At 45.7% G+C, this 8,323-nt stretch overlaps 1 pseudogene; it reads right to left on the bottom strand.

Moving 5' to 3' along the window:
- Window positions 1–7,037: 7,037 nt before the first annotated feature.
- On the bottom strand, window positions 7,038–7,180 carry LOC122925220 (annotated as a pseudogene).
- Window positions 7,181–8,323: the final 1,143 nt, after the last annotated feature.

The raw sequence follows: 8,323 nt of genomic DNA, 5'->3' as shown, positions 1-8,323 counted from the left end.
TTCCTGCATACCTGCAGCATATCGGGGTAGTAGATGAGGGCCGTAGAGTTGCCCAAGGAGAATTACTGTGGCAGGTTCTGTATGCCATCTAGGTTTGAAGGGTCTTTGTTGAGGAGGACGATGACTGACCACTTGCCGGTCCAGAATCCGTTTCCGTCCAAGATGTGGGTGGGATCCCTCACCATGGTGCAGAATCGCTTCAGGAAGGTGACGATGTCTTTGCCTGGGAAGTGTGGATTCCGCATAGAGATGATCACTCACCTTTTTTCCCTCTGTACGGGGCAGCTGCCCACAAAGCACCTGAAAGGGGATTCTGGTCTCGCTGCTTTGACTATCTGCCAGTACCTTTTGCAGATGGCCACAGAGGCAAAAGCGATCCAGAATCCGTGGATGGCACAGTTAAGGGGGGGGGGGGTCTGTGGATGGCACTGTTATGGGCTGGGGGGTCTGTGGATGGCACGGTTATGGGGTGGGGGGGTCTGTGGATGGCACATATATAACAGTGCCATCCACAGATCCCCCCCTGTAACAGTGCCATCCACAGATCTGCCCTGTAACAGTGCCAGCCACAGATCCCCCTGTAACAGTGCCAGCCACAGATCCCCCCTGTAACAGTGTCCATCATCCACAGATCCCCCATAACAGTGTCCGTCATCCACAGATCCCCCCATAACAGTGTCCGTCATCCACAGATCCCCCCATAACAGTGTCCGTCATCCACAGATCCCCCCATAACAGTGTCCGTCATCCACAGATCCCCCCATAACAGTGTCCGTCATCCACAGATCCCCCCATAACAGTGTCCGTCATCCAGAGATCCCCCCATAACAGTGTCCGTCATCCACAGATCCCACCATAACAGTGTCCGTCATCCACAGATCCCCCCATAACAGTGTCCGTCATCCACAGATCCCCCCATAACAGTGTCCGTCATCCACAGATCCCCCCCATAACAGTGTCCGTCATCCACAGATCCCCCCCATAACAGTGTCCGTCATCCACAGATCCCCCCATAACAGTGTCCGTCATCCACAGATCCCCCATAACAGTGTCCGTCATCCACAGATCCCCCATAACAGTGTCCGTCATCCACAGACCACCATTAGTTCCAAACCCACCAAAAGCACACCTTTTGGTTAAAAATATTTTTTTTCTTATTTTCCTCCCCAAAAACCTAGGTGCGTCTTATGGGCCGGTGCGTCTTATAGGGTGAAAAATACGGTATCGGCTGTCTTATTCCCCTCTACCTAAGTTAGGGTTTGCTACAGTGTCAGCAGGGCTTAGGTTCCAGCGTATGAGTACTAGAACTTTTCAGACCCTGTTTACACACCACGGGCAGTTGAGTGGTAGGACCCCATGCATGCTGAGACACCGTGATGTGGTGCATGAGGGGATACGGACTGGAAGATATTGGCAAAGTTCTCAGCTTTTAACATCAGCATAGGGAATTAGCTAGTATTGTCAGCTGTGTATGATTTTGGTGCATTTTTTTCAGTGATTTGTGTATATATATATTTTTTATCTGCACAATGTTTCATTTTGTGTAAGATGTCTTTGTGGTGCATGCGGTCCGCCCCGGCATCCTCCATTGTACGCATTTTCTTCTGGGGAGTGTCGTTTTCTGCGGACCGCATGCGGAGGAATTGCTCCCCTGGTTATAGACACCCTACAGTGTCTGGGTTTGGAGCATTTCCACCCATTTAGGCCACTTTTTTCAGTGAGTTTTTTGTTTACTAATTACTACAGAAAGTTTATCCTGAATTATTCTACTGTTGTCAAGCCTTTGACCGATTTAACCAAGGAAGGTGTGGATTTCTCAGTCTGGTCTAATGAGGCATTACATGATTTTTCTGCAATAAATAAACGTTTTGCTTCTGCTCCCATTCTGGTGCAACTTGATGTGTCTCAGCCTTTCATTGTGGAGGTTGACGCGCCAGAAGTGGGAGTCAGAGCAGTTTTGTCGCAGGGTCCTTCTCCTGGCAAATGGCACCCTCGTGCTTTTTTTTTTCCCAAAAAACTCTCTTCTGGCGAAAAAAATTATTATGTTGGTAATAGAGAGTTGCTGGTCATTAAATTGGCCTTTGAATAATGGTGTCGTTGGTTAGAAGGAGCGATTCATCCCATTACGGTAATTATTGATCATAAGAATCTGGCTTACCTGCAATTGGCAAAGAGTCTGAACCCAAGGCAGGCCAGATGGTCATTGTTTTTTACCAGATTTAATTTTGTGGTCACTTATCGCCCTGGGCCCAAAAACGTCAAGGCGGATGATTTGTCGCGTAGCTTTCCTGGGGGGGGGGGGGGGTTCGGAGGATCCTGCACCGATTTTGGCTGATGGGGTGGTGGTTTTCGCCCTTTATCCCGAACTTGAGGCGGAGGTGTTGGAAGCTCAAGGTGAGGAATCAGATTCCTGTCCTCCAGGGAGGTTGTTTGTTCCTTCTGGGCTTCGGCACAAAGTGTTCAAGGAACATCACAATACTGTTCTTGTGGGACACCCTGGGAGCAGGTCTACTGTGTATCTTATTTCCTGGAGATTCTGGTAAAGGTGTGGAGGGTTATGTGGCAGCCTGTGAGAACTGTCCACGTGCCAAAGTGACTCATACTCCGCCTTCGGGATCTCTTCTTCCTTTGGCCATCCCATCCCGTCCCTAGATGCATTTGTCCATGGACTTCATCACTGATTTGCCTAGTTCCTCTGGGGAGACTGTGATTTTGGAGGTGCTGGACCGCTTCAGTAAGATTTATCAGGTTTGCCAAAACTCCCTCTCAAGTGTTTATTGATAATATTGTGAAATTACATAGCATTCCCTCTGATGTGGTGTCTGATAGGAGGACGCAATTTGTTTCCAGGTTCTGGAGGGCATTCTGTACTCGTCTGGGGGGTTCAGTTGTCCTTCTCTTCGGCTTTCCACCCTCAGTCGAACTGAGAAACTGAGTGCACTAACCAGAATCTGGAAACTTATTTCAGGTGTTTTGTCTCTGAGAATCAGGAAGAGTGGTCTTCATTTTTGTCTTTGGCCGAGTTTGCCTTAAATAAACGTAGACAGGAGTCCACTGATAAGTCACCCTCAGTTTGGTACTTTTTCTGGGACTGAGTCCTCTGGTATACCTAAAGAGGAAAGATTCTCTTCCTCATTGTCATCTATCTGGCGGAAGATTCAAATCAATTTGAAAAAAATGGGCGAAAGATATAAACGTATTGCTGACAAGAGACCTATGGCTGGTCCGGACCTGTGTGTCGGTGATTTAGTGTGGTTGTCCACTAAGAACATTAAGTTGAAGATACCCTCTTGGAAGTTGGGCCCAAAATGTGTTGGTCCTTACAAGATCTCTGCTATTATTAATCTAGTTACGTTTCGTCTCGAACTTCCGCAGGCTTGGAAGATCCATAATGTGTTTCACAGGTCTTTGTTGAAAAACTATGTGGAACCTGCTAAACCATCTCGCTTACCACCTCCTCCTGTCTTGGTAGATGGTAATCTGGAGTTTCAGATCTCCAGAATAATTAACTTGTGTATTCTTCGTGGTTCCCTTCAGTACCTCGTACATTGAAAGTCTTACAGGCCGGAAGAAAGAATGTGGGTTCCGGCGACTGACGTCAGTGCTAGTCGCCTACTGAAGGCTTTTTACAGGGCTCACCTGGATAAAGTCGGCCCTGGGTGCCCGGAGGTCACCTGTAGAAGGGGAGGTACTGTTACTGCCTGCCGTGTGAGAGATCTGAGAAGATCGGATAGACTTGCAGCACGTGAGTCTATCTGACAGGTCTTTCTGTTTTTCCTTTCTGTTTGTTGTTGTGGGCTGGATCCCAAAACTCTACAGGTTCTGCTCGTTAGCTGGTTAAGAGGCTATATTTAAGTCTGCCTCTTACTGCTGACTTTGCGGTTGATATTTTCCTTCTGGAGTTCTTTACTGGTTGTTTGTGGATCCTCTACTTCCCGCTCGTCTCAAGCCAAGTCCTCCTGTTTTCTCCTTTGCACGTGTGTTGCTGCTAGGTTTCAGGGAGATGATAATCCCTTCACGGTGGAAGGTACCAGCTGTCTCATTCCCCTCTCCTTAAGTTAGGGTTTGCTACAGTGTCAGCAGGGCTTAAGTCAATGAGAGGCTCAGGGATTGTTAGGAGGTTACCATTCCCTCCTTCCTAGCTTTGGGGCCTAGTTTGTTTAATTACTGTTGTTTGATTACTTGGTGTTCCTCTTATGCACACTTGCCGTTACACCATGGCACCATGGCTCCAGGGGTAGGGCTTCTTGCCTTCCTGTTGCTTCGGGGGAACGGGTGCCGCCGGGTCAGTAGCCGATGAAGTGGAGGCTGAAGGGCCCTGGTGGGTTTCTTCAATGGATTTCCTTGGTTGTCTGGCATTCTTCTTGTTAGTCTTGGTCGGCTTGAAAGTTGAGGCCATGGCTTCTTCCTTCTTGCCTTCTTCCTGGAGAATCTTTACAAAGCATCCCAAGTTGTGGGAGATATGCAAATCTTCTCATCCTTCCAGAGAAGGTCTTTGCCAAGCTTTTTTTCCTCGCCTGGGTTCCCTGAAATCGAAGACCTTCAGGACGGAGTCTTTAGTCCTTGTCGTCGGGGTTCTTTGTCGAGTCTTCGCAAAGATCTTCTCCTTGATCACAGTTGGAGAAAATCTTCCATTTGTCGTTGTCTTCAGCTGTAAAGATCCAGCACTGTCTAACGTCATACACCAAGACTATTACCGTATTTTTCGCCCATAAGATGCACCTGGGTTTTTGAGGAGGAAAATAAGAAAAAAATGATTTTGAACCAAAAGGTGTGCTTTTGGTGGGTTTTGAACTACCGTAATGGTGGTCTGTGGATGACGCTATTATGGGGAATCTGTGGATGGCACTGTTATGGGGGCATCTGTGGATGGCACTGTTATGGGGCATATGTGGATGGCACTGTTATGGGGGATCATTGTGGGGGCATCTGTGGATGGCACTGTTATGGGGGCATATGTGGATGGCACTGGTATGGGAGATTATTCTGGGGGCATCGGTGGATGGCACTGTTATGTGGGCATCTGTGGATGACACATATATAGCATCTTATGTGTCATCCACAGATCCCCCATAACAGTGTCCCTGTGTAGTGAATGGGGGCCGGCATCTGTTTCTGTAATGGCAGCAGGGCCCGGTGCAGTCACTGTATTCTACTACACCGGGCCCCGCTCTCTGTAGTATACGGTAATAATATCTAACTTGTGGCTATTGTTTAAAGTATTCCAATCATCTTAAATCTACCGTTGTACTACTTACAACTAACTTCTTGGCAGTCAGGAGGCCGGGCGGGCGCTCGTAGCGTAGTTCACTACGCTCACTGCGCCTGCGCCGCCTGCTTCATTCTGACTGCCAAGAAGTTAGTTGTAAGTAGTACAGCGCTAGATTTAAGATGATTGGAATACTTTAAACAATAGCCACAAGTTAGATATGATTACTGTATACTACAGAGAGCGGGGCCCGGTGTAGTAAAATACAGTGACTGCACCGGGCCCCGCTGCCATTACAGAAACAGATGCCGGCCCACAGCCCCTTCTCCCTCTCAGCATATTCACCGGACGGTCGCAGCATTCGCCCCATAAGACGCACTGCTATTTTTCCCCCACTTTTGGGTGGGAAGTGCATATTATAGGGCGAAAAATACGGTAAGCCACAGGCCAAAAGGAGGTCAGAGACCAGAACACTCATGTTCCTAAGGGAATAGCCCTACACCCAATAGCAGCAGTGAGCTTAAGCTGAATTTATTGAACGATGCTCAAAGGCAGAGTGCAGGGGGTACCTAAAGGACCTGGGCCGGCAAGTCAAGGCAGACTGATAAGAACAGATTTTTTTTAAGTTGATGCGTCAGAAGACGCGGCATAATTGAATTAGACAATTTATGTCCTACGTCTCATCATCCATATCAACCATATATTTTTTTCTTTTTATTTATATTTCTTATTTTTCTTTTTTTTTAAATAATAACAAACAAAACATAAATGACAAACATAACATAAAGAACTTTATTTTTACCCAAACATAACATAAAACTACTTAGTCTTCTATACTTTTCAGCTTTACTTTTTTCTTTCCATCATAATTTAGTCTTCCCAGCTTTTTCACAGGTGCAACATGCCATATATCATCTGCTCCTGAAGCTTCAGGGCTCCAGACCTCCCAAAGATCTACTTTTTCTTGATTTACTTTAACACTTTCCTCTCTTGACTTTTGTTGCTTCACAAAACCTTTCTCAGACTTTTCTTTCCTTTCAATATAACCAATATCTTTTTTTTTCTTTAACAATTTCTATCATTTTCACTTCTTCTTTCTTTCCTTTAACATTTCCTATCATTTTCACATCTTCTTTCTTTTCACATACTTTATCGATACATTTCACTTCATCTTTTTTCCGTTCTGACTTTTTTTCAAAATCCCAATAACAAAAAACACTTTTCTTGTTTATACTTATTCTTCCTGCACAAAACTCTTCTCTTCCTTCTTTTAACCAAACAAAAAATCTTATTTTTCCATTCCAGATTCCTACATCATTCAAAAACTTCTTCTCATACTTTACAATAAATCCCACACTCTCTAGAAATTCTTTGATCTCATCTATCTCCATGAATGGATCCTCCATTTCAACCACCAACTTCTGTGCCATACCAATACCGGAAACCATGACTTCAACCTCTGGAACCAAGCTAGACACTCTATTCCAGGCAGTAAAGAAATCCAAACAATACTTTTCAGATACTAAAGTCACATCAAACGTTTTCCTCTTACTGTTTCTTTGCATGCAGAAAATTGCGTCCTTTCCAATGCCTCCATATTCTTCCAATAGTTCCAAAATGTAGCTTTCATCCCAGGCTCTCACAGGATCTTCTTTGCATATGAACCTCAAGCAATTCTTTTTCTTTGCAAAATCCATTTTCAAGCCTTCCACTGGACCTCGATTTCAGGATCTTTATTGCCAATCCTCTGAACTGCCCCCCGCAGCTATGTGCGGTGGCAGGGGGGTGATCGCCTCTCGTTGCCCCGGGACTAAGCCGTCCCCCCAATAGCAGCACTGGCTTCCACTGCAGCTATGAACTACAGCTTCCGCCAGAGGCCGAGGGTCCGGGTACCCGGGGCACCTCTGGCCAAGACCAGTGCAATACCTCTCGATACTACACTTGATCTTAGCCAAAAGGCCGAGAAGCAATAACTGTACAGAAAGGTTATTGAATATTATGTTAGGACAATCAGAAAACTTTTTGTTACCCTAATGATAATGATCTAGGTGTGCAGGTCCACCCAAGCCATCCAACATATATGAAGCAACTTTGAGGCTTACTGGCTCTCAATCAGATGAGAGCTGGTTTTGAATGTTTCATAGTGCACAAGACTGCCATTGTAAGGTGTGCTGACTGTATCTGTCTCATGGATAGATTGTTGGCTTGCACATACCCAGCTTTTGGCATATAGCCTTTGTGTGGTTGTCTATTGTATGTCATAGGTAATAGGAGTCCAAGATGCATCCAGATGTCCTGCCCATGTTGTTTCCAAACCATTTTGGTGGTGTTTCCATACATTTCTAACTAGAGTTGAGCGAACCCGAACTGTAAAGTTCGGGTTCGTACCGAACTTTAGGTTTTTCGGCACTTATGTAAAGGTTCGGGTTCAGGTTCGGTGTTCTGCAATTTTTAGGGTGCTTTTTGAAAGGCTGCAAAGCAGCCAATCAACAAGCATCATACTACTTGCCCCAAAAGGCTATCACAGCCATGCCTACTATTGGCATGGCTGTGATTGGCCAACTTCAGCATGTGACCCAGCCTCTATTTAAGCTGGAGTCAAGTAGCACCGCCCATCACTCTGCTCGGATTAGTGTAGGGATAGGCTGCAGCTGCTGTGAGGGAGAGATCAGGGAGGAATCTTATAAAGAACTGCTTCCTTACTCAGCGATCTACAGCAAATGTGTTTTGTGGGTGCAGTGCACAATTGTTTTAAGCCTGCCCTGAGCCAACTACTACTGAAAACAAACTTTTTTTCCTTCAGTTAGTCAATATCAATACATAATCGGCAGCCATTTTATGCAACGATAGTGCACCAGCACAGGATATCTGCATGTCTGCAAGTCCAGAAATACTGCTTTGAGACACTGGGGTTAAAAAAAAAAAAGTACTCACGGCATAAGTGAAATTTAGGCCAGAAATACGTCTTTCTCATACTGGGGCATACTGGGGTGAAAAAAAAACATTTGTTTCATATAGTGCACATCTAGGATTATAGGTGCATAACTGAGTGTCACATTTAGGCCAGAAATACGGCTTTGGCATACTGGGGCATACTGGGGGAAAAAAAAACCT

This window comes from Bufo gargarizans, chromosome 1 (genome assembly GCF_014858855.1).
Source record: "Bufo gargarizans isolate SCDJY-AF-19 chromosome 1, ASM1485885v1, whole genome shotgun sequence".
NCBI lineage: Eukaryota > Metazoa > Chordata > Amphibia > Anura > Bufonidae > Bufo > Bufo gargarizans.
The sequence above is the reverse complement of the archived record's forward strand: the minus strand, read 5'-3'. Positions and strand labels throughout refer to the sequence as shown.